This window comes from Phyllobates terribilis, unplaced genomic scaffold, assembly GCF_046119375.1.
Source record: "Phyllobates terribilis strain yellow unplaced genomic scaffold, ASM4611937v1 Scaffold_10__3_contigs__length_209671492, whole genome shotgun sequence".
Classification (NCBI taxonomy): Eukaryota; Metazoa; Chordata; class Amphibia; order Anura; family Dendrobatidae; genus Phyllobates; species Phyllobates terribilis.
Window position 1 is genome coordinate 125775093 of NW_027362770.1, and position 26857 is coordinate 125801949.

The 26857-nt window shown below is 45.6% G+C and overlaps 1 long non-coding RNA gene across 1 annotated transcript in view; it reads left to right on the forward strand.

The window, feature by feature from the left end:
• Positions 1–26536, forward strand: part of LOC141164150 (uncharacterized) — a 66373-nt gene extending 39837 nt beyond the window's left edge. The window contains exon 4 of the long non-coding RNA XR_012250850.1: positions 26386–26536. This is a non-coding gene — a long non-coding RNA (uncharacterized lncRNA). The remainder of the gene's footprint in view (positions 1–26385) is intronic.
• The last annotated feature ends 321 nt before the right edge of the window (positions 26537–26857 follow it).

The window sequence follows — 26857 nt, forward strand, 5'->3', positions numbered from 1 at the left end:
CTCATTGGACCACAGACATCTGTGTGTATTAAATCTAGTGGCTGTGCTGTTGTTGTACTAATTCTCTTAGGAAAAGCTTTCCTAGACATTTTCCCTTTGATGCAGCTAGTACACTTCATTGTCTGGTTACATAGATCAATTGTAATATCCTCAGCTAGTTGCTTTTGGACTAACTTTCTTATTGCTTCTGGGTCTCTGTGTGCCAGACGCCTATGCCACACATGAATACAGTTTTTATGCTCTTCTTGTTGTGCTGTATACACACACTCTTTGCATTTCAGCTGATAAAGTTCATCTGTGATGTTTCCCTCTGTTAGTGTGTGACCTTCCTTTGAGATGATGCAGCTATCATGCTTAAATGTAACTTCATTTCCTTGTTTTGTGAGTTTCTTCACAGATAGTAGATTACTTTCAAGACTAGGCACATACAGCACATCCTTTACTGGGATCTTCCTGCTTTGTGTTGGTGAGATTTGACAATCAATATAACCATCTCCTATGCCTTCTGAAGTCATGTACTGACCATTAGCCATAATCACTTTCTCTGATTTACTTTGGTCAAGCTTAGAAAAGAAGTCTCTGTTATTAGTCATGTGACTAGTTGCTCCAGAGTCTATACACCATGCATGCTTTGATGTATTTGCACTGACAGTAAATGCAGTTTCAGTATTCACAGAATCATTTTCTCCAGATACAGCACTTTTAACCCTTTGATGACGGCTTTGCTTTTTCAGCTGATTCATTCTAGCTTTCCAGACTCTGCAGTCAGCTTTCAAATGTCCTGATTTCTTGCAAACAAAACATTCACGTGTTTCTTTTATGTGCTTCCTGTTATCAGTTAGGTTTTGTGTCTGTAAAGCAGATTCTGTGTTGCATGTCCTACTGTTTACACCTTCTACCTTTCGCTTATATTCATCTATGAGCTTTCCCTTGACATACTCCAGTGTAAGCTCATCATCTGGACACGCATCTAGTGCGGTTACAAGCGTATCATAGCTCTCTGGAAGGCCACTAAGCAGTAATGCGGCCACATGAAAGTCCTTTAGAACTTCCCCAATGCCTCTCAGGCGTTCTACAATTTCCAGAACACTTATGTAATCCTGCATATCCTGGCCTTTCTGTAGCTTAGACTGGTACAGCTTTCTCATGAGATAGAGCTTGTTGCTTAAATTTATCCTCTCATGTACCTTTTGCAACTGCTCCCACATTTCCTTTGCAGTATTACATTTACACACATGCGCAATCTGGTCATTATCTATACTGAGTGATATGGTACTTTGTGCTTTCTGATCCATCTCGGTCCACTCCTGTGGCACTGGGTCAGGTTTAGGCTCCTGTGTGTATTTCCACGTACCTTCTCTTATCACTTTGAATTTCCAGGATTGATAATTCTGGTTAGTGAGACTTGGCACTGTAAATTTCATGGAGCTGCTGCTGGTGGCCATCTTTGCTTCTTCTCAGTTTGCTGTCTTTCTTTCTTTTCTTTCCTCTGTGTTCTGGGGATCTGTGACTCTGGGACTCAGGTACATCTGGGCCCATAACCTGTTAGCAGAGGATTAATCCGCGTGACATCCAGAGTTTAGAACACAGAATGTAGGTTTATTCATATCCAGCATAGGCACAGCATGGAGTCTGGTGTTACTGCAGCATGAGGAAATCAAATACATATATAACAACAACACAGGAAGAGAAGGAGGGGGCATCCTGTCTGTGGGAGTTTTTTTTTTTTTTAACTAAACTTTGTTAACAACCTCACAATATGCACAACATATGAAACAGCACAGTAGTTGTTGCAATACACATACAGATTAATATGTATTATTCCAACAACTTTAACCCCTTTACCCCCGAGGGTGGTTTGCACGTTAATGACCAGGACAATTTTTACAATTCTGACCACTGTCACTTAATAAGGTAATTACTCTGGAACGCTTCACTGGATCCCGCTGATTCTGAGATTGTTTTTTCATGACATATTGTAATTCATGATAGTGGTAAAATTTCTTCAATATCACTTGCGTTTATTTGTGAAAAAAAATGGAAATTTGGCGAAAATTTAGCAATTTTCAACATTTTTATTTTTATTCCCTTAAATCAGAGAGATACTGTATGTTACACAAAATAGTTAATAAATAACATTTCCCACATGTCTACTTTACATCAGCACAATTTTGGAACCAACATTTTTTTTTAGTAGGGAACTTTAAGGGTTAAAAGTTTACCAGTTATTTCTCATTTTTACAACAAAATTTACAAAACCATTTTTTTAGAGACCACATCACATTTGACGTGACTTTGAGAGGCCTTTATGACAGAAAATACCCAAAAGTGACACCATTCTAAAAACTGCACCCCTCAAGGTGCTCAAAACTACATTCAATAAGTTTATTAACCCTTCAGGTGCTTCACAGGAATTTTTGGAATGTGGAAGAAAAAAATTAACATTTAACTTTTTTCACAAAAATGTTACTTTAGATCCCAATTTTTTTATTTTTGCAGGGGTAACAGGAAAAAATGGACCCCAAAATTTGTTGTGCAATTTCCCCTGAGCATGCAGATACCCCATATGTGAGGAAAAAACACGGTGCACGGCAGGGCTCGGAAGGGAAGGAGCGCCATTTGACTTTTTGAATGTAAAATTTGCTTGAATAATTAGCGGACGCCATGTTGCGTTTGGAGAGCCCCTGATATGCCTAAACAGTGGAAACCCCCCACAAGTGATACCATTTTGGAAACTAGACCCCCAGGGAACTTATCTAGATGTGTGGTGAGCACCTTGAACCCCCAGGTGCTTTGCAGAAGTTTATAACATTGAGCCGTAAAAATAAAATTTTCACATTTTTCCAACAAAAATGTTTTTCAGCTCTCAATTTTGCATTTTCACAAGGCTAACAGGAGAAATTGCACCATGCAATTTGTTATGCAATTTCTCCTGAGTAAGCCGATATCCCATATGTGGGGGAAAACCACTGTTTAGGTGCACGGCAGGGTTCGGAAGGGAAGGAGCGCCATTTGACTTTTTGAATGTAAAATTTGCTTGAATAATTAGCGGACACCATGTTGCGTTTGGGGAGTCCCTGATGTGCCTAAATAGTGGAAAACACCCCACCCCCAACCCCCCAGTGACTCCATTTTGGAAACTACACCCCTCTAGGATTTTATCAAGGGGTATAGTGAACATTATTAACCCAGAGGTACAACACATAATTTGATAACATTAGGTCATCATATTGAATAAGTTGTCATTAGTCTTGAGTGCAAGTGCTCGCTACTTGAGTTTGCATCGGGTGCTCGGGTATGCACAAAGTATCGCGGGTGATCAAGTCCCGCGCCCCGCATGTTTCACGGTTATTAGACACCCAAACCCCAAAAAATTTGGGGCTGTATAACAGCTGCAAAACATTTGAGGTGGAGACTCGAGCGTGTCACTCGAGCACCCGCTATGCTCGGTGCATACCCGAGCACCCGATGCAAACTCAAGTAGCGAGCACTTGCGCTCAACATTAGTCGCCATATCGTCATTTTTTTTTCTTTACTTCGGAAAAAATCCCAACCCCAACCCTAACCTTAGCCGAACCCTAACCCTAGCCCAACCCTTGCCCAACTCTAACCCTAGCCTAACCCTAACCCTAGCCTAACCCTAGCCCAACCCTAACCCTAGCCCAAGCCTAACCGTAGTCGAACCCTAACCGTAGCACAACCCTAACCCTAGCACAACCCTAACCCTAGCACAACCCTAACCCTAGCACAACCCTAACCCAAACCCTAGCACAACCCTAACCCAAACCCTAGCACAACCCTAACCCTAGCACAACCCTAACCTTAAAGTTTATTTTTTATGCCGTTCCTCGTGCGGTATAAGTGATTAGACGTCTTTATTCTTCGGGTCGGTGCAATTACAATGATGCCAGATTCATATCGGGTTTTTATGATTGACAGCTGTCACACACTAAAAGACACATTTTTTTGCATCGCCATATTTTGAGAGCTATAATTTTTCCATATTTCGGCCGACGGAGTCATGTGACGGCTTGTTTTTTTTGCAGGACAAGTTGACGTTTTTATCGGTACCATTTTCGGGCACGTGACATTTTTTGATCGCTTTTTATTCTGATTTTTAGAAGGCAGAATAAACAACCAACAATTCAGGAATTGTTTTTTTTTTATGCCGTTCCGCGTGTGGTAAAATTGATAATGCAGCGTTATTCTTCGGGTCAGTACGTTTACAGCGGTACCGCATTTATATATTTTTTTTATATTTTGGCGCTTTTACACAATAAAAACTATTTTATAGAAAAAATAATTGTTTTTGCATTGCTTTATTGTAAGAGCTATAACTTTTTAAATTTTCAGTTGTTGGAGCTGTATGGCGGCTTGTTTTTTGCGGGACAAGATGACATTTTCAGCGGTACCATTTTTATTTACATTCGTCTTTTTTATTGTGTTTTATTCCATTTTTTGTTTGGTGGTATGATGATAAAACATTGTTTTATGTTTCAGTTTTTATTTTTATTTTTTCACCGTGTTCGCTAAAGGGCTTAACTAGCGGGACAGTTTTATAGGTCAGGTTGTTGCGGACGCGGCGATACCAAATATGTGTACTTTTATTGTTTTTTTTTTTTTTCAGTAGATTATTTATTTATGGGTACAATATATTTTTATTTTTCTTTTATTATTTTTTCCATTTTTTTTATATTTTTACAATTTTTTTTTACATTTTTTTTCACTTTCTGACATTTTTATTACTTTTACACTTTGTCCCACTATGGGACTTTCACTTTTTGCAGCCTGATCGCCTGTGCCATGCAGCCTGTCAGCGCTGCACATGGAGAAGTTACTTTGGTCGTGCACTGCGCATGACCAAAGCAACTTCCTGCCTCCTGGTGACCTGGATGTTGTCATGATGACATCGGGTCAATATGGCAACATCTGGGACCGGATTCAGACGCCGCGGGACGCCGGCAGAGAAGGTAAGTATAGCGCTTACCTCCTCTTGCCACCGGAATGCTGCGATCGATTTTGATTGCAGCATTTCGGGGGTTAATGTGCAGGGAGCGGTGCGGGACTGCTCCCTGCACATAGCACCGGGTGTCAGCTGACAATCAGTGTGCGGGCGAAATCGCCAGGGCGTACTAATACGTATCAGGCCCATAAGGCCCAGGGCGCAGATACATATTAGTACGCCCTGGGCCAGAAAGGGGTTAAAATAAAATAAAAAACAAACAACAAAACAACATTACTGACTAGTTTAAAGGTAATGTGTCGTAATTTTAATTATTCCATCAATAATTATATAATCATTTATTTTAAAAACAATATAAATTGTCGTGTTTAAACATATACTGTATATACAGTGGGGGAAATAAGTATTTGATCCCTTGCTGTTTTTGTAAGTTTGCCCACTGACAAAGACATGAACAGTCTAGAATTTTAGGCGTAGGTTAATTTTAACATTGAGATATAGAATATCCAAAAAAATCAAGAAAATCACATTGTATAAATTAGATAATTTTTTTTGCATTTTGCTGTGCGAAATAAGTATTTGATCCCTCTGGCAAACAACACTTAATACTTGGTGGCAAAACCCTTGTTGGCAAGCAGAGCAGTCAGACGTTTTTGTAGTTGATGATGAGGGTTGCGCACATGTCGGGAGGAATTTTGGTCCACTCCTCTTTGCAGATCATCTCTAAATCATTAAGATTTTGAGGCTGTCGCTTGGCAACTCGGAGCTTCAACTCTCTCCATGAGTTTTCTATGGGATTAAGGTCTGGAGACTGGCTAGGCCACTCCATGACCTTACCGTGCGTCTTTTTGAGCCACTCCTTTGTTGCCTTGGCTGTATGTTTTGGGCCATTGTCTTGCTGGAAGACCCAGCCACGACCCATCTTCAATGCTCTCACTGAGGGAAGGAGGTTGTTGGCCAAAATCTCGCAATACATGACCCATCCATCTTCCCTTTAGTACGGTGCAGTTGTAGCACCCTGAGGACTCGGTTGCTACAGGGGTATTGCACCTCGACCCAGAGGTGTGGTATTCCACTCCCGGGTAAGGATGGGGTGTGGAACTGAGCTCAGTAGGCTGCATGCACTACATACATCCCATTTCCGGGGGACAGAACTACGGTACTCCCACCAGTATATGTGCAGGTACGACAGCGTCTGTCCCTGGCTGGAGTGGGAGGGGGGTGGAACATCCCAGTAGTGTAGGGGCAGATAGGGGGAGTAGTCTGGGTAAATGTAGGAGCTCATTGGGTGCTGGTCACCTGAGCTCACACATAGAGGGAGTATATAAGGTGGGCACCATCTTAGGACAGGGTCAGTCAGTCAGTCAGTCAGCAAGTGAGTCAGCAGTAACTCCAGGAGAGGAGAAGGAAGAGGGACCCAGAGGCGCAGGACGAGAGGGGACCCCAAGATCCCAGAATAAAGACAAAAGGGTGAAGGGTCGGCAAAAGGGTACCGGATCCCAAGCTGGCGGAGGCCAAAGCAAACCTTAGCCAGGAACCGGAGGTCGTGGGCAAGATTTGCCACGACCCTCACCAAATCCACCAGAATGGCACACCGAGCATAGGGTCAGGGAAGCCAGAGAAGGTTCAACCACCAAGAGACCCGAGGGAGCCGGACATAGGTGGATCCCTGGTGAGAACGGCCAGAGAAAGAGAGAAGAAGGGAGCTCAGGACCATACTCAGGAATTGCCCGGGAGTTGACCGAGTCCCGCACCTGGTGGACGCAGCACGGCTTGGGTGGTCACTGCTGTACAGAGTGACCCGAGCAACACCAGTGAGTAAAAACCCTGAAACTGCATTTCATGCCTCTGAGTCTCCTTGCTGCACCTTCACAACCACCATCCTCCACGTCTGACCCCCTGAGGCTATACCCCTCCCGTTGGGGGTTATACTACCACAGCTGCACACACACCACCAGCCTCTGCGGACCATCCTGCAGCGGCGGCCTTTTGACCGCAAATCAACGGGTGGCGTAGTCGACACTAAGAACATCTGCAAGGACTGCCGCACACTGAGTTTGACACCCTGGGCACGGACCGGGTCACAGCCACTCGGAGACTACAACCCCCATCTGATCCGGCTCCGGGTATCCCTAACAACATGGCCCAGGGGGCGCGTCGCAGTCATCATGTCCCCTTTGCAGAAAAGCACCCCCAAAGTATAATATGTTTCCCCCACTGTACTTCACGGTTGGGACAATGTTCTTAGGGTTGTACTCAGCCTTCTTCTTCCTCCAAACACCGCAAGTTGAGTTAATGCCAAAAAGCTCAATTTTTGTCTCATCTCACCACAGTACCTTCTCCCAATAACTCATAGAATCATCCAGGTGTTCATTGGCTAACTTCAGTCGGGCCTGCACATGTGCCTTCTTGAGCAAGGGGATCTTGTGGGCACTGCAGGATTTTAAACCTTTAAGGCGTAATTTGTTACCAATGGTTTTCTTGGTGACTGTGGTCCCAGCTGCCTGCAAATCATTAACAAGTTCCCCCCGTGTAGTTTTAGGCTGATCTCTCACCTTCCTCATGATCAAGGATACCCCACAAGGTGAGATTTTGCATGGTGCCCCAGATCGATATCCGATTGACAGTCATTTCGTATTTCTTCCATTTTCTTACTATTGCACCAACAGTTGTCTCCTTCTCACCCAGCATCTTACTTATGGTTTTGTAGCCCATTCCAGCTTTGTGCAGGTCTATGATCTTGTCCCTGACAGCCTTAGAAAGCTCTTTGGTCTTGCCCATGTGGTAGAGGTTAGAGTCTGACTGATTAATTGAGTCTGTAGACAGGAGTCTTTTATACAGGTGACTATGTAAGACAGCTGTATTTAATGCCTGTAACGAGTTGATTAGGAGTGTCTAACTGGTCTGTAGGCCAGAACTCATAATGGTTTGTAGGTGATCAAATACTTATTTCTCACTGCAAAATGCAAATACATTTATCTAATTTATACAATGTGATTTTCTTGATTTATTTTTGGATATTCTATCTCTCAATGTTAAAAGTAACCTACCCTTAAAATTATAGACTGTTCATGTCTTTGTCAGTGTGCAAACTTACAAAAACAGCAAGGGATCAGATACTTATTTCCCCCACTGTAGTTATTATTTTGTTTCCTGCAGCTGCTGGGGGCTGCTATTTTTTTTGCTGGTGTGTAAGTGTCTGAGCACAACAGATACACCGCAGACATGGAAGCCCCAGGGCAAAGAAGACTACTGGCACTGTTCGACCACATCTCCTACACAGGAGCGGACACAGACTGTAGTGGGCTCCTGTGCAAGAATTTTTTTGCCCCCCCCTTGCCCTTCATAGGGGGCATGAAGGGCTGCCCCCCGTGCATCTCTCATCCCCCCGTGCATCTCTGATTCCCCCCACTCCTAGTTAATTAATTGTATTTAAAAAAAATAAAACTTGTTATACTTACCCCCAGAACCGGCTCCAGGTTTTTGTGGGCCCTGGGTGACAGAGTTTCAGTGGGCCCCTTTAACACATACCATGATTCATGATGCACAGATACCACAGAGAAATATATACATATACAGTACAGACCAAAAGTTTGGACACACCTTCTCATTTAAAGATTTTTCTGTATTTTTATGACTTTGAAAATTGTACATTCACACTGAAGGCATCAAAACTATGAATTAGCATATGTGGAATTATATACTTAACAAAAAAGTGTGGAACAACTGAAAATATGTCTTATATTCTTGGTTCTTCAAAGTAGCCACCTTTTGCTTTGATGACTGCTTTGCACACTTTTGGCATTCTCTTGATGAGCTACAAGAGGTAGTCACCGGAAATTGTTTTCACTTCACAGGTGTGCCCTGTCAGGTTTAATAAGTGGGATTTCTTGCCTTATAAATGGGGTTGGGACCATCAGTTGTGTTGTGCAGAAGTCAGGTGGATACACAGCTGATAGTCCTACTGAATAGACTGTTAGAATTTGTATTATGGCAAGAAAAAAGCAGCTAAGTAAAGAAAAACGAGTGGCCATCATTACTTTAAGAAATGAAGGTCAGTCAGTCCGAAAAATTGGGCAAACTTTGAATGTGTCCCCAAGTGCAGTTGCAAAAACCATCAAGCGCTACAAAGAAACTGGCTCACATGAGGACCGCCCCAGGAAAGGAAGACCAAGAGTCACCTCTGCTTCTGAGGATAAGTTTATCTGAGTCACCAGCATCAGAAATCGCAGGTTAACAGCAGCTCAGATTAGAGACCAGGTCAATGCCACACAGAGTTCTAGCAGCAGACACATCTCTACAACTGTTAAGAGGAGACTTTGTGCAGCAGGCCTTCATGGTAAAATAGCTGCTAGGAAACCACTGCTAAGGACAGGCAACAAGCAGAAGAGACTTGTTTGGGCTAAAGAACACAGGGAATGGACATTAGACCAGTGGAAATCTGTGCTTTGGTCTGATGAATCCAAATTTGAGATCTTTGGTTCCAACCACCGTGTCTTTGTGCGATGCAGAAAAGGTGAACGGATGGACTCTACATGCCTGGTTCCCACCGTGAAGCATGGAGGAGGAGGTGTGATGGTGTGGGGGTGCTTTGCTGGTAACACTGTTGGGGATTTATTCAAAACTGAAGGCATACTGAACCAGCATGGCTACCACAGCATCTGGCAGCGGCATGCTATTCCATCCGGTTTGCGTTTAGTTGGACCATCATTTATTTTTCAACAGGACAATGACCCCAAATACACCTCCAGGCTGTGTAAGGGCTATTTGACCAAGAAGGAGAGTGATGGGATGCTACGCCAGATGACCTGGCCTCCACAGTCACCAGCCCTGAACCCAATCAAGATGGTTTGGGGTGAGCTGTTCCGGAGAGTGAAGGCAAAAGGGCCAACAAGTGCTAAGAATCTCTGGGAACTCCTTCAAGATTGTTGGAAGACCATTTCCGGTGACTACCTCTTGAAGCTCATCAAGAGAATGCCAAGAGTGTGCAAAGCAGTCATCAAAGCAAAAGGTGGCTACTTTGAAGAACCTAGACTATAAGACATATTTTCAGTTGTTTCACACTTTTTTTGTTAAGTATATAATTCCACATGTGTTAATTCATAGTTTTGATGCCTTCAGTGTGAATGTACAATTTTCATAGTCATGAAAATACAGAAAAATCTTTAAATGAGAAGGTGTGTCCAAACTTTTGGTCTGTACTGTAGTACAAGGCCAAGGATTTCACTTACTACATTACATGAGCGATATCTATTGTAAATTCTACAATAGCTCAGAAACCGGCGAATCCTCACAGCGCACAGTGCAGACCGGACAGTATAGTTGTAACGGGTCTGGGAGGTGGAACCTCTGAGCTACTATACAAAGGGGCAGTCCTTGTAAGGAAGCGGGTGGCTCCCAGGGAAGGCGGGCAGGTAGACACGGCAAGTGACAGGAACAGTCTCTGGGTAGAAGGGCAGGTGGTCACGGCAAGTGACGGGGAAAGTCTCTAGACAGGCAGGTGGTCACGGCAAGTGACGGCAAAGCCTCCAGGTAGGCTAGCACGCGGGTAGTAGGTGAGCGCTCCCAGGTGAGTGGGTAAGAGTCTCTCGGCTGGCTGGCAAGTGGTCTCAAGCAGGTATCAGGCAGGTATCAGGCAGGTAACAGGCAGGTATCAGGCAGGTGCTTCCAGATCCGCAGGCGGACTGGTCCATAGACAGACTGGCGGATGCTGGTAGACAGACTGTCGGACCACAGGGAATGCAAGCAGGTAGACAGAGCTGGAAAACAGACTGGCAACGGGACCTGAGGGCTAAAGCAGAGGTGAAAGGCTTTGCAACAACTTTGCTCGGGCACCTCCATTTTGGAGGAGGTGCCTTATATATGGGAGCTCCACCGGCAATTGGCCAGGGACTCCTCAGGATGGCGCGCGCAGCCCCTTTAAGAGAGAGGGAGCGCGCCCTAAGCACAGTGCTCGGGAAGCGGCGAGTGCTGCCAGTAGCGTGGGAAGAGGGCGCCGAGGACGGAGCAGGGAGGTGAGAGTAACGGCGTCTCTGCCTAGCAGGAGGCAGGGACGCCGACGCCTCAATAGTCCTCTATACAGTATTATGGGCATCATATAATGCTCCATACAGGATACTTACCCCCTTATAATGCTCCATACAGGATACTGGTCCCCATATAATGCTCCATACAGGATACTGGTCCCCATATAACGCTCCATACAGGATACTGGTCCCCATATAACACTGCATACAGAATACTGGCCCCCATATAACGCTCCATACAGAATACTGTCCCCCATATAACGCTCCATACAGAATACCGACCACCATATAACGCTCCATACAGAATATTGGCCCCCATATAACGCTCCATGCAGGCTGTTCCCCCCTTATAATGCCCCATTACATGAGCGATATCTATTGTAAATTCTACAATAGCTCAGAAACCGGCGAATCCTCACAGCGCACAGTGCAGACCGGACAGTATAGTCCTCCATACAGTATTATGGGCACCATATAATGCTCCATACAGGATACTGACCCCCTTATAATGCTCCATACAGGATACTGGTCCCCATATAAAGCTCCATACAGGATACTGGTCCCCATATAACGCTCCATACAGGATACTGGTCCCCATATAACACTGCATACAGAATACTGGCCCCCATAAAATGCTCCATACAGAATACTGACCCCCATACAACGCTCCATACAGAATACTGACCCCCATATAATGCTCCATACAGAATACTGGCCCCCATATAACGCTCCATACAGAATACTGGCCCCCATATAACGCTCCATACAGAATACTGGCCCCCATATAACGCTCCATACAGAATACTGACCCCCATATAACGCTCCATATAGAATACTGTCCCCCATATAACGCTCCATACAGAATACTGACCCCCATATAACGCTCCATACAGAATATTGGCCCCCATGTAACGCTCCATGCAGGCTGTTCCCCCCTTATAATGCCCCATGCAGGATGACACCCCCCTTTTAATGCCCTATGCAGGATGTCACCTCTACCCCCCATAAAATGCCCCATGCAGGATGTCACCTCTCCCCCCCCCCCATATAATGCCCCTTGCAGGATGTCACTTCTCCCCTTTTCAATGCCCTATGCAGAATGTCAGACCACCCCCTCCCTTATAATGACCCATGCAGGAGGTCACCCCCCTCCTTATAATGGCCCATGCAGTATGTCACACCCCCCCTCCCTTATAATGCCCCATGCAGGATGTCACTTCCCCCCTTCCCCTCTTATAATGCCCCATGCAGGATGTCACTTCCCCCCTTCCCCTCTTATAATGCCCCATGCAGGATGTCACTTCCCCCCTTCCCCTCTTATAATGCCCCATGCAAGATTTCACACTCCCCCCCACCCCCATATAATGCCCCATGCAGGATGTCAATTCCCCCCTCCCCCTCTTATAATGCCCCATACAGGATGTCAATTCCCCCCTCCCCCTCTTATAATGCCCCGTGCAGGATGTCACTTCCCCCCTTCCCCTCTTATAATGCCCCATGCAGGATGTCACTTCCCCCCTTCCCCTCTTATAATGCCGCATGCAGGATGTCACCCCCCACCCCCATATAATGCCCCCATGCAGGATGTCAATTCCCCCCTCCCCCTCCCCATATAATGCCCCATGCAGGATGTCAATTCCCCCCTCCCCCTCTTATAATGCCCCATGCAGGATGTCACACCCCCTCCCTTATAATGCCCCATGCAGGACGTCACTTCCCCCCTTCCCCTCTTATAATGCCCCATGCAGTATATCACCCCCCCATATAATGCCCCATGCAGGATGTCACACCCCCTCCCTTATAATGGCCCATGCAGGATGTCACCCCCCCATCTAATGCCCCATGCAGGATGTCACACCCCCCTCCCTTATAATGCCCCATGCAGGATGTCGCCCCCCCCATATAATGCCCCATGCAGTATGTCACCCCCCCATATAATGCCCCATGTAGTATGTCACCCCCCCATATAATGTCCCATGCAGGATGTCACACCCCCCTCCCTTATAATGCCCCATGCAGGATGTCACCTCTCCCCCCATATAATGCCCCATGCAGGATGTCACCCCCCCATATAATGCCCCATGCAGGATGTCACCCCCCCCATATAATGCCCCATGCAGGGTGTCACACCCACTCTCCCCCCACCATATAATGCCCCATGCCCCCATGCATAAAAAAAAAAATCAAATACTCACCTCACTTCTCACCTGATGCTGATCCGGACTCCAGCATCGCTAGCGTCTTCCCGCTCTGTGCTGTGACAGCTCAGGAGAGATCGCGCGCGGTGTAAACATATCACCGCGCCCTCTGACCTGAGACGTCACAGTCAGAGGACGCGGAAGACCCTGCGGAGGCATGGAGAGAGGTAAGTATTGTGCCAGTGCCGTCACATAACCGGAGATGTCCCTGCGCTCAGCATGGGGCCGGGGGCCCATGCTGAGCGCAGGGACATCTCCGGTCATGTGACAGTGGGGGGTCCTGCGGGGGGGCCCCATGAGGAGACGCACAAGAGGGGGCCCCGACCGGCCGGGCCCCATGCTGGAGTCAGGGCAGTCATGCCCTGATGGCGGCCCTGCTGGAGGCTAGAGGGGCCCCCTCTCCCTCGGGGGCCTCCGTTCAATGAACCGGCTGCACGGGCGGTAGGTCCGCCCCTGCTCCTACACTGTGGCTGCCTGAGCTGTGAACTGGGCACCTCCCTGGCCTGTCCACTGTGGAGGGAGCCATGCGCCATCTTATTGTAGACCAGCTCTCTACTTTGAGCTACAATGTCCCCATCACCGCTCAGTGTTCAGCGGCAAGCGGTGATGTGGCGCCCCTGAGGGTTCAGTTGCCACAGGGGTACTGCACCTCAGTTTGAGGTGTGGTATCTCCTCTTCCAGGTAAGGATGGAGCATCTCTCAGGACACCACTTCACCATTCAACACTACACCACTCCTGTCCTGAAGGGGGCCTAAATACACCAGGGTGCTGCCCCGGCCCGGGATAGAGGAGATGGGGGGAACCAAAGATAGGAGGAACCATGTAGTGGGTGAGGGTGGAGGACACACTCTTTGGAAACACATATTGTTTCATATTTAATCTACGGCCATCTTAAGTTCAAGGTCTTTGATTGTGATCTTCGTCTTTGATTGTGGTCTTTGTCTTGGAATGTGGTCTTCTGTCAGGGTCCAGCGACACTCTGTAGCTGACTGAAGATACACGGTCCTCGTATTCTGGCCTTGAGACGAGGAGCGGGTCAGAGTTAACCACTGTCTCTACCCGGTCAAGGTCCTGACCTAAGAAGGCCTTGGAGGGGAGCGGAGGAGATAAGCTCCACAGGCAAAAGGATCCCAGGGGATACGGACGGAGCGGAGTCGCCACCTGTATTCTTTACTCTGGCCTAGTCAGAGGGATTCCTGCTGCAAGAGGGGTGACCGGCCCCCGATATCTGACTTTGTTACTTCAAGTCTCAGTCAGAAAAGCCCAGAAGCTTAGTGGATCCCAGAGGGATACGGACGGAGCGGCTTACGCCACCTGTATCTGCACCCACCATTCCTTCTCACACTGCCCTGAGGCCTGCTCCGCCTGTGGGGAGCCGTCCCATCTTAGCTGCCCCTAACACCAGCCTCAGTGGACTGTAGCAGCGCTGGTGTCCATCACCAGGAACCGCAGGTGGCGTAGTCGAAAAATACCACTCACCCTTGAATAGCCCATTACATCCTTTATGTGACTGCCCTGGGCACGGACCGGGTCTAGGCCACGACTGCATCCCTCCCGCGACCCCTACGTTGACCCGGCTCCGAGTACCCCAAGATCCCAGGGAGGGCGAGGTGTCACAGTGACAGAAGGTGCTAGGCGGCAGTGGAGAGTGGAGCATCAGTGCGGTGAGCGATGAGCATGGGTTGGCAGCCTGACTTAGCATTGCTAATGTCTTTCCTCCCAACTTTTGAAGCATAGAAAGAGGGACAAAGCATGGGGCGCGCAAATTTTGATCATACCCCAAGCCACGTCCATTTACCATTTCTTTCTAAGTTGGTATGGAGCAAATGTCAGAGGGGGCTGTGGCAGGGAGGGACATACAGCAGACTGACTGCAGGGCATAGACTCAAATTCGGGACTGTCCTGCTGAATCCAGGATGGCTGCGACTAGAGGTGAACGGATCGATTCACAGGACTCCGGTAGCGTCCAGATCAGTGGTACTGGGCGACTGGATGGGAGGCACGTGAATCTCTTACCTTCTGGCATCCCCGGCACGGCTTTTGATTAGCCAGAGCTGGAACAACGTCATTTGTGCCTCCTGCTCCTCTCTACTTGAGACCTATGGATTTATTTTTTGTTCATTCATTCAGTCATAGCAGCCAGAACTTTCTCATCTTTATGTAGCTTCACTATATGACATCTGGCTTTTTTGTGTCTGTAAGGCTGTGTTCACACATTGCAGAAATACTGTGTTTTTTTTTGCAAGTGTCTGCAGTGCTCCAAACTACGCAATAACAATCTTCTCTGATTATTGATGCATTTTTTAGGCCTTTTCCCCCTTGTTTGATGCGTTTCTGGTGCAGATGTGAAGCAGTGTTTCTAATGTGTTTTTATAGTACAGAAAAGCTTTGATTCTACACTTAAAAAAATGTAACTGCAGTTTTTTACATGTTTTTTTAGGCTCCACATAGAAGACTCAAGAGAAAAAAGCACCAAAACTGCACAGTGGGTGCAGTTTTCATGAAATCACATCCACTTTGCTTGGATAGTTAAACACAGCAGAATTTCTGTGCAAAAAAGCAGCAGGAAAATGCTGCATTTACGCTACATGTGAACACGGCCTAAGGCTATGTGCACACATAGCGTTTTTGATGCATTTTCGCTGCGGTTTTCCCGCCGCGGAAACGCTGCGAAAACGCTTGTTATTAGGTCTGCCATGCATTGCAATGCTAATCCGAATGTACAGTGCACATGATGCAGAAATTTCCGCTCCGGATTCGCATTGCGCTAAAAAACGCAGCATCACCATTGTTCGGGCGTTTCCGCCGCAAATTCGCGCCCATTAACTTGAATTGAAACGCAGCAAAACCACAGATAACATGTGGATTTGCTGCGTTTCAATTAAAGCCAATGGCCGCGAATTTGCGGCGGAAACGCGCTGCGTGTGGTACCCAGGCCAGGAAAGGAGGCTACTACTTCTCTCATCCGACTGCCACTCTCACTGATAACAGCGGGAGCGGGGGTGCCTGGGAGGAGTAGTAGTCTGCTCTGCCCAGCCCACGTGCCCACGATGTAAAAAAAAGAAAAAAAAAAGTTTGCCTCTATTCTAGGACCTGAAAGGGCAGAAGGCATAATAGTCGAACGGGTACATAGGGCCTTCAAACCAAAACCTAAAGCCCAAGACCCATCTAGAGACGTAATCTGCGGCCTGCTGAGTTTCGCTGACACCTCGGCTGTACTGTCCAAGATGAGAGAAAGTTCCGCAATATTTTATGATAACAAACCGATACAGATCTATCAGGACATTGCCCCCTGTACCCTGGCGAAAAGAAGGAAAATTAAACCTCTCCTAGACGCCTTACGGGCCAACAAGCTTCTGTACAGGTGGCTTTTTCCATTAGGCCTTGCTGTACAAAAAGACGGTAAAATTTTTTTCATACAGACGCCTGAAGATCTACAAGCTTCATAGAAGACCTTGGGGATCCAGCAAATCGAGGTTCCCTCTTGGATGCCACTAGATGATACCTCTACCTTCCCACAGCTCCAGAGACCTGAAAAATGGTCGGTGCAGAGGAGGGGCTCCCCTTCCAGGGCTGGAGGGCAACCATCAAAGTTCCTGCCTCCGTGATATCCAAAGATGGGGACTGTTCTCTTATATCTTTTTCATTAACCCATGCTGGATTTACACTTCAACCTTGTGGGCGATTTATGTTTAGCTTGAATGACTGTTCTTACTTGAAGTTTTTTGTTACTAATAATCTTTTACAAATAATCCTTTATAATTCTTGAAGGTACCACCTCCTTAATTTCCTTGTCTGCTATACCTTGGGATGCTACCCCCCCCCTCCCCGCCCTGCTGCAGACAAGGTGTATATTCTTGTTAGTTTAATGTTGTTTAGTTCTAAATGTTTTTGTTTATACTTAGGCTGTTGGACCTCTTTCCAGATACTTCACTTGGTCAAGACATCTAATGGATGATAGGACCCCCCCCCGACACTGTTGTTGTTGCATCTTTTAATGTCAATGGCCTTAATTCCCCTCCAAAACGCAGCCAGATCCTCCACCTCTTGAATAAGAACCATACTTCTATAGCTTTTATTCAAGAGACTCACTTTAAAGTGGGACGTGCCCCTGACCTCACTAGAACTAAATTTCCAGTCTGGTTCCATAGTTGCAGCGCCTCCGCATCTAAAGGGGTTTGTATATCCCTTCACAAAAATTTACCCTTCTCATTTAAGGACCAATTAGCAGATGCAGATGGCAGATATACACTGCTCAAAAAACCACTCAAATAACACATCCTAGATCTGAATGAATGAAATATTCTCATTGAATACTTTGTTCTGTACAAAGTTGAATGTGCTGACAACAAAATCACACAAAAATCATCAATGGAAATCAAATTTATTAACCAATGAAGGCCTGGATTTGGAGTCACCCCCAAAATTAAAGTGGAAAAACATACTACAGGCTGATCCAACTTTGATGTAATGTCCTTAAAACAAGTCAAAATGAGGCTCAGTATTGTGTGTGGCCTCCACGTGCCTGTATGACCTCCCTACAACGCCTGGGCATGCTCCTGATGAGGTTGCGGACGGTCTTCTGTGGGATCTCCTCCCAGACCTGGACTAAAGCATCCGCCAACTCCTGGACAGTCTTTGGTGCAACGTGACATTGGTCGATGGAGCGAGACATGATGTCCCAGATGTGCTCAATCGGATACAGGTCTGGGGAACAGGCGGGCCAGTCCATAGCCTCAATGCCTTCATCTTGCAGGAACTGCTGACACACTCCAGCCACATGAGGTCTGGCATTGTCCTGCATTAGGAGGAACCCAGGGCCAACCACACCAGCATATGGTCTCACAAGGGGTCTGAGGATCTCATCTCGGTACCTAATGGCAGTCAGGCTACCTCTGGCGAGCACATGGAGGGCTGTGCGGCCCTCCAAAGAAATGCCACCCCACACCATTACTGACCCACTGCCAAACCGGTCATGCTGAAGGATGTTGCAGGCAGCAGATTGCTCTCCACGGCGTCTCCAGACTCTGTCATGTCAGTCACATGTGCTCAGTGTGAACCTGCATTCATCTGTGAAGAGCACAGGGCGCCAGTGGCGACTTTGCCAATCCTGGTGTTCTGTGGCAAATGCCAAGCTTCCTGCACGGTGTTGGGCTGTGAGCACAACCCCCATCTGTGGACGTTGGGCCCTCATACCACCCTCATGGAGTCGGTTTCTAACCATTTGTGCAGACACGTGCACATTTGTGGCCTGCTGGAGGTCATTTTGCAGGACTCTGGCAGTGCTCCTCCTGTTCCTCATTGCACAAAGGCGGAGGTAGCGGTCCTGCTGCTGGGTTCTTGCCCTCCTACGGCCCCCTCCTCGTCTCCTAGTGTACTGGCCTGTCTCCTGGTAGCGCATCCAGCCTCTGGACACTACGCTGACAGGCACAGCAAACCTTCTTGCCACAGCTCGCATTGATGTGCCATCCTGGATGAGCTGCACTACCTGAGCAACTTCTGTGGGTTGTAGAGTCCGTCTCATGCTACCACGAGTGTGAAAGCACAACCAACATTCAAAAGTGACCAAAACATCAGCCAGAAAGCATTGGTACTGAGATGTGGTCTGTGGTCCCCACCTGCAGAACCACTTCATTATTGAGGGTGTCTTGATAATTGCCAATAATTTTCATCTATTGTCTATTCCATTTGCACAACAGCATGTGAAATTGATTGTCAATCAGTGTTGGTTCCTAAGTGGACAGTTTGATTTCACAGAAGTTTGATTTACTTGGAGTTATATTCTGTTGTTTAAGTGTTCCCTTTATTTTTTTGAGCAGTGTATATTTGTTAAGGGTACTATCACTAACACTGTAGTCACTATGTGCAACTTGTATGCACCAAACCAAGGCCAATCAGGTTGGCTCACTAAGACTCTTGAGACCCTGGACTCCTTTAAAGAAGACCTCTTAACAGTGGGGGGTGATCTCAATACCCCTTTAAATCCCATTAATCCCATTATACTGGCTCTTCCACTCTGTCCCAAAAAATCCTGAGAAGGATTCGTCTGGCTTTCAACAAGCTGCATTTAACTGACACATGGAGAACCTTACACCCTTCAACAAAGGATTATACTTTCTTCTCCCACACACACTCCACTTATCAGATTAGATTATTTGTTCCTTCAAAGCTCCTATATATCTCTTATTAAAAATTCCTCAATTGGTTCCCTAACCTTATCAGATCATGCCCCAGTTTTTTTAGAACTTACTATATCCTCTCTCCCTAGAAAGGCTGTGGAGATTAAATGAAACGTTAATGAATAATGAAGAATACATCTCCAGGGTCACTAAGTCCGTAGATATGTTTTTCCAAGAAAACGCAGGGTCGGGCCCCTCCATACCGGTGACATGGGAAGCTCATAAAGCTGTTATTCGACAAAGAAATCTCCTCCGTACTACATCAAATTAACATCATGGAAAGACTCCACAAAAGATCGCTAGCAGTCAAAGATCAAAACAAACTCCTGAAGTTAAGAAATAAACTCAAAGATACCCAAAATATTAATACGGCCAAATTTCTAAACAAAAGATTTATCTGCACGGAAACAAAGGAGGCAAACTTACCTCCTCCCTGCTTAAGAAAAACCTTGAACGCTCATTTATCAATAAGATTCAAACCAAAGAAGGCACTCTGGTTGACAGGACAACTGATATCTCTCAAGCCTTTACTACATTTTACCAGGGACTTTATAATCTAGAAACGCCACTCTCCATGCTAGACCCTGGGATAGCAACCACTAAAATTAAAGATTTTCTTGACACCCTAATTCTCCCCTCGCTTAAACCTGAGGACATTCGGAAGTTAAACGGGAAAGTTACACAGCAGGAAATCCTGGACACACTAAAAACTATCCCTAACGAGAAAACCCCAGGTCCCGATGGTCTCCCTATCATCTATTATAAAAAGCTTATCAAATCTCTGCTCCCACATCTAGTAACCCTGTTTAATTCTTTCCTTGAGGGGGAAGTCCCAGCCAAACAGACTTTAGAAGCTCACATCTCAATAATACATAAAGAAGGTAAAGATCCCACCCACTGTGCTAGCTATCTTCCAATTTCGTTATTAAACGCAGACATTAAATTATGGGCAAAAATTCTGGCTAAGAGACTAGAGGATGTACTTCCATATATAATTAATCAAGATCAGGCAGAATTTGTCAGAGGGAGAGAAGGGAAAGATAATTCTATTAAAATTATACACGCCATCTCTTATGCTAGAAGGAGGGGGATCCCCCTGACTTTGCTGTCCACAGACGCGGAGAAGGCGTTTGACAGAGTCAGTTGACGCTTTTTAACTGATACTTTAGAAAAATTTGCCTTCCCGCCAGTTTTTGTGAACGCCGTCCTCTTGCTGTACTCTACCCCCTCTGCTCATGTTAGAATTAATGGCACGCTGTCAGGGAGTTTCGATATTCACAATGGGACGCAGCAGGGGTGCCCCCTCTCTCCTTCCCTCTTCATCCTTCTTATGGAGGCGCTTGTACAGAAAATCAGACAAAATCCAGATGTCCAGGGTATTAACCCCTTTCGGACCCAGGGTGACGCACCCCCTGGGCCGTGGGGTACCCGGAGCCGGGCCTGTAGATGCTGGGGGTTGTAGTCACCGTGGCGGCGACCCGGTCTGTGACCCAGGGCGGTCAAACCAGGGTAGTCTATGTGTCTCTGTTATATATAGTCCGACTACGCCACCTGTGGAATGCGGTTATTGGGAACCACCGCTGCGGAGCAGTCCGCTGAAGCTGGTGGTATGTGCAGCAAGGTGATGTAACTCCCCACAGGAAGAGTGTAGCTTCAGGGCAGCATGTATGGATGATGGTGGTTGTAGTGCAGGGAGTCAGTAATGACACGGAGTCAGATAGTGCAGTCCCAGTGTTATGATCTGCAACATAGGCTAAGGAAAGATGGGGAGAGCTGTCCCTACAGTAAGACTAAGCTGAGCCCCTACGTTGTAGCGGGCTACCTGTTCCTTGTGAACAGACCCGCCTTCGTCCTCGGCTAGTCTGAACGGAGACCTATAGAGAAAGGGAGGGGTCCCTAAAGGAACTAAGGACTGGGACAAAAATGGGACACCTCCTAAACAGAAGTTGTTGCAGAGTAAAAGTTAAAATGACAAAAAGTACTAGAGGTCCCAGAGGACCAAGCAAACTAGAGAGAGATAGGCACAAAAGCACCAGGCTAGAGAGACAGTCAAAACAACACTGAAGTCCAGCAAAGCCAGAAGGGCGGAGCTGGAATATATAGACAGCTGGTCACGTGACCGCAAAACACAAGATAGCAAAAACTAACAGGAGGGTTCTAACACCCAGATCTTTTACTCACAATTGTAGCAGTTCCAGATACAGGGCCAGAGTAGAGGCCCACGGCGTCCTGTGTTCACGCAGTGAGGGGCTCGGTCGACCCTCAGGTACCTCCGGAGTATTTTGTAGGACCCCCTTCTGTGTGTCCTCTCTCTGGCCTGCTCCCTGCACCTCACACCCAGTGGCACTTCTATCCGGCGTCTTCGGGCCTTGGTGGGCGATGTGTGTTCTGTCCCCTGGGTCCTATGCGGCTACCTTCTTTGTGTACTGGTGTGGACTTGCAGCCTGCAGTACTTGAAATGCTGCAGCCTCCGGTTTCCTAGTTGGGCCTTGTAGCTCTGTGCTAGTTGAGGGACCGGTAACCCTTATCTGGCCTGACCCCTCTTCCTCCTGGTAGCAGCGGGCGTACGGGTGGCTTTCTGCACGGCCCGTACCCCTAGGGTCCCTTCTCTCCTCATTCCTGGAGCCATCCTGCTCCCTCTCCTTCTCTCCCCAGACTTGGGCCTCAGTGCTAGGCCCGCCTCCGGAGCAGAGCTCATGCAGAGCCTCTGCTCCTGTCACTTCTCCTCTCAACTCCAACTCCTTCTCCGACCGAACACTGATCTAAGATGGTGTCTAGTTTTCATACCTCCTGCACATGTGCTCCCAGGATCTACGTCCTCCACCCCATCCACTACATAGTTCCCCCTCTCTAAGTGGTTCCTCCCCACTCCAGCCAGGGATCAGGGACTGTGCTCTCCCGTAGGAGCAATCTCGCCCTGTCCCCCGGAAATGTGGTGTAGTGAATGCAGGTGTTAGGGTCTTCAGCCATACTCCTTCCTTACCTGAGAGTGAGATACCACACCTCTGGATGAGATGCAATACCTCTGTGGCGACCGAACCCTCAGGGGCGCCACAAGGGCGTATTAGTACGTATCTGTGCCCTGGGCCTTATGGGCCTGATACGTATTAATACGCCTTGGCGATTTCAATCGCACAGAAGCGGTGCGGGCGAGATCGCCGTCAGGTGTCAGCTGATTGTCACAGCTGACACACTGTGCTATGTTCAGGGAGCGGTCCCGCACATTAACCCCCGAAATGCTGTGATCTAAAGCAATCCCAGCATTCCGGTGGCAAGAGGAGGTAAGCGCGATACTTACCTTCTCTGCCGGCGTCCAGCGGCGTCTGAATCCGGTCCCGGATGTTGCCATGGTGACCCGACGTCATCATGACAACATCTGGGTCACCATGAGGCAGGAAGTTGCTTTGGTGATGCGCAGTGCACGACCAAAGTAACTTCTCCCTGTGCAGCGCTGACAGGCTGCATGGCTAGGGATCTGCTGCTCTCTATGCCATGCAGGCGATCAGGCTGCAAAAATTGAAAGTCCCATAGTGGGACAATGTGAACAAGTAATAAAAATGTCAGAAAGTGAAAAAAAAAATAAAAAAAAAATTGTAAAAATATTTTTTTTAAAAACTGAAAATAATAATAATAATAAAAAAAATATATATATATTGTACCCATAAATAAATAACCTTATGAAAAAAAAAAAAATAAAAGTACATGTATTTGGTATCGCCGCGTCCGGAACGACCTGACCTATAAAACTGTCCCACTAGTTAACCCCTTTAGTGAACACGGTAAAAAAAAAAAAACGAAACATAAAATGATGTTTTATCATCATACCGCCAAACAAAAAATGGAATAAAACATGATCAAAAAGACGAATGTAAATAAAAATGGTACCGCTAAAAACGTCATCTTGTCCTGCAAAAAACAAGCCAGAATACAGCTCCAACAACAGAAAAATAAAAAAGTTATAGCTCTCAGAATAAAGTGATGCAAAAACAATTCTTTTTTCTACACTGTGTTCCAAATTATTATGCAAATAATATTTTCTCAGATTTTCCCAAATTACCTATATGAATTGCAGTCATTGTAATTTTCCAGTCAAATAACTATTAGAGTACAATTGAAAGGTTTTTGTACAAACTGCCTATGATAACAGTATATTTTTTAAAAAATAAAAAACTCAAACTGCACTCAAAATGCATGTTCCAAATTATTATGCACAGCAGAGTTTTCAACCTTTTCATTTTAATAAAGAGCAAAAAAATGGTCATTTTTGAAATTATAAGCATTAGCAGGTTATTACAAACTGAAATCAAACAGTTTTCAACTCAAAATTTTATTCTAGGTGATGTTACATTTGCACATAGGACCGCTTGTTCGAAAGGAGCTTCTGAACTCTCTCGTCCATTGAATTTGTCAGGTTTTGGATGGTTTCTGCTTCAATTGTTTTGCATGAGGACAGAATACCCTCCCAGAGCTGTTGCTTAGATGTGAACTGCCTCCCACCATCATAGACACTCCTTTTGATGATGCTCCAGACATTCTCAATGGGGTTGAGGTCAGGGGAGCATGGGTGCCACACCATAAGTTTGTCCCCTTTTATGCCCATAGCAGCCAGAGATGCAGATGTGTTATGTGCAGCATGAGACGGGGCATTATCATGCAAACTCAAATAGCGAGCACTTGCACTCAAGAGTAATGACAACTTATTCAATATGATGACCTAATGTTATCAAATTCTGTGTCGTACCGCTGGGTTCAAAATGTTCACTATACCCCTTAATAAAATCCTGGAGGGGTGTAGCTTCCAAAATGGAGTCACTGGGGGGAGGGTGGGGTGGTTTCCACTATTTAGGCACATCAGGGACTCCCCAAATGCAACCTGTTACCCTTGTGAAAATGAAAAATTGGGGGCTGAAAAACATTTTTGTTGGAAAAATGTGAAAATTTTATTTTTACGGCTCAATGTTATAAACTTCTGTGAAGCACCTGGGGGTTCAAGGTGCACACAACACATCTAGATAAGTTCCCTATGGGGTCTAGTTTCCAAAATGGTGTCACTTGTGGGGGGTTTCCACTGTTTAGGCACATCAGGGGCTCCCCAAACGCAACATGGCGTCCGTTAATTTATTCAAGCAAATTTTACATTCAAAAAGTCAAATGGCGCTCCTTCCCTTCCGAACCCTGCCGTGCGCCCAAACAGTGTTTTTTCATCACATATGGGGTATCTGCGTGCTCAGGGGAAATTGCACAACAAATTTTGGGGTCCATTTTTTCCTGTTACCCCTGCGAAAATAAAAAAATTTGGGTCTAAAGTAAAGTTTTTGTGAAAAAAGTTAAATGTTCATTTTTTTCTTCCACATTCCAAAAATTCCTGTGAAACACCTGAAGGGTTAATAAACTTCTTGAATGTGGTTTTTAGCACCTTGAGGGGTGCAGTTTTTAGAATGGTGTCACTTTTGAGTATTTCTGTCATAAAGGCCCCTCAAAGTCACTTCAAATGTGATGTGGTCTCTAAAAAATGGTTTTGTAAATTTTGTTGTTAAAATGAGAAATCGATGGTCAACTTTTAACCCTTATAGCTCCCTACTAAAAAAAAAATTTTTGTTACAAAATTGTGCTGATGTAAAGTAGACATGTGGAAAATTGTTATTTATTAAATATTTTGTGTGACATATCTCTTTGATTTAAGGGCATAAAAATTAAAATTTTGATAATTGCAAAATTTTCTAAATTTTCACCAAATTTCAGATTTTTTCACAAATAAACGCAAGTGATATAGAAGAAATTTTACCACTATCATGAAGTACAATATGTCACGAAAAAAACAATCTCAGAATCAGGGGGATCCGTTGAAGCGTTTCAGAGTAATTACCTCATAAAGTGACAGTGGTCAGAATTGTAAAAATTGGCCTGGTCATTAACGTGCAAACCACCCTCGGGGGTAAAGGGGTTAAAATAAAAAATATGAAGTTGTTGGCTACGGAGTTCGCAGATGATCTCCTCCTAATGTTATCTAATCCCGTGGTAGCAATCCCCAGACTTCTAACGATATTAGAACAATTTGGGAAAATGTCAAACTTCAAAATTAACCTTGAAACGTCTGAGGCTTTTAACATTTCGACTCCTTTAAGCGACATAAAATTACTCCAGAGAACTGCACCCTTCAAATGGCCAGAGGTCAGTATCAAATACTTAGGAGTGTAGATTACTAATAATCCCGACCTTTTATACTATAAGAACTTTATGCCTCTTATTGAGAAAATGAAATCCCTCCTTAGAACATATGATAATCCTTTGTTATCCTGGACAGGTAGGAAAAATGTAGTCAAAGCGTATATCCTCCCCAAAGTTATTTATCACATGAATATGCTCCCTATAAATCTTCCTTTAGCCTTCTTTTCCTCAATAAAACAGGTCCTATCTCAATACATTTGGAAGTATAAAAAAATCTAGACTTCTTCATAAAATCCTAACCCTACCTAATCATAAGTGGGGTATTGGCCTTCCTAGTGTCCTAAACTATTATAAAGGAATCCACTTAAATAGATGGCTCAAATTAGCCAGTGCATTCAAGAGAGGCGATGCCTCAGACATTGATCTTCTACTCCTGGGTAATAATCCATACAAATACATATGGGCAAATGTTGTCCCCACTTCCGAGGCCATGAGTGACATTACTATTACCACTTCCCTTAAGATTAAACGAGTTTTAGATAAAGATCTAAAAAAGAGCATACTTCCCTCAGCTCAGGCCCCTATTTCTACCATTCCGTACTTTCTAGACCCAAATTATTCAGATCCCTATAATCTCTGGTCGGATTTGCCGAACTATTCAAACAGTTCCTGACCAATAAAATCCCCTTGCTGGATTCATGGCCGGTTAATTCCTCCACACGCCCCATTAATTTCTTACAACACAAATATGTCACCCACATTCTTTCGATGTTTAAATCTAAATTCCCTGGTGCGGGAGGAGGTTCATTGGTGGACATGCTATATAAACTCTCGTTCCCTTTTCCTAAAGGAATATCGAAGATATATAACCGTATGATCCTGCTTCAGTCTTTCCAAAAACCTTCCTTTATATACTCTTGGGAAAAGGAACTTAACATCTCTTTGGTGGATGAAGAAGAAGAAGAAGAAGAATCCATTCTTACTAATTCTCAAGAATTCTCCAGGTGCATATCTTTGCAAGAGAATTTGTACAAAATATTAACACGGTGGTATAGAACGCCAGAACTTTTATGCCATTATGGATTGTCTGTCTCTAACCTTTGCTGGAGATGTAAAGCAGGGGTGGGGAACATGTCCCATATATTTTGGTACTGCCTTAATATTAGACCTTTCTGGGTTAAAATAAAGGAGACGTTGAAAGACCTAGGTTTGATAAGGGGTACCTTGTCTCCGAAAGAAGTCTTACTATCCGGCCCATCTCAAAATTTTAAACCTAAAAAACATGATCTGCTCCCTCTACTGTTCGGGGCAGTGAAATACCT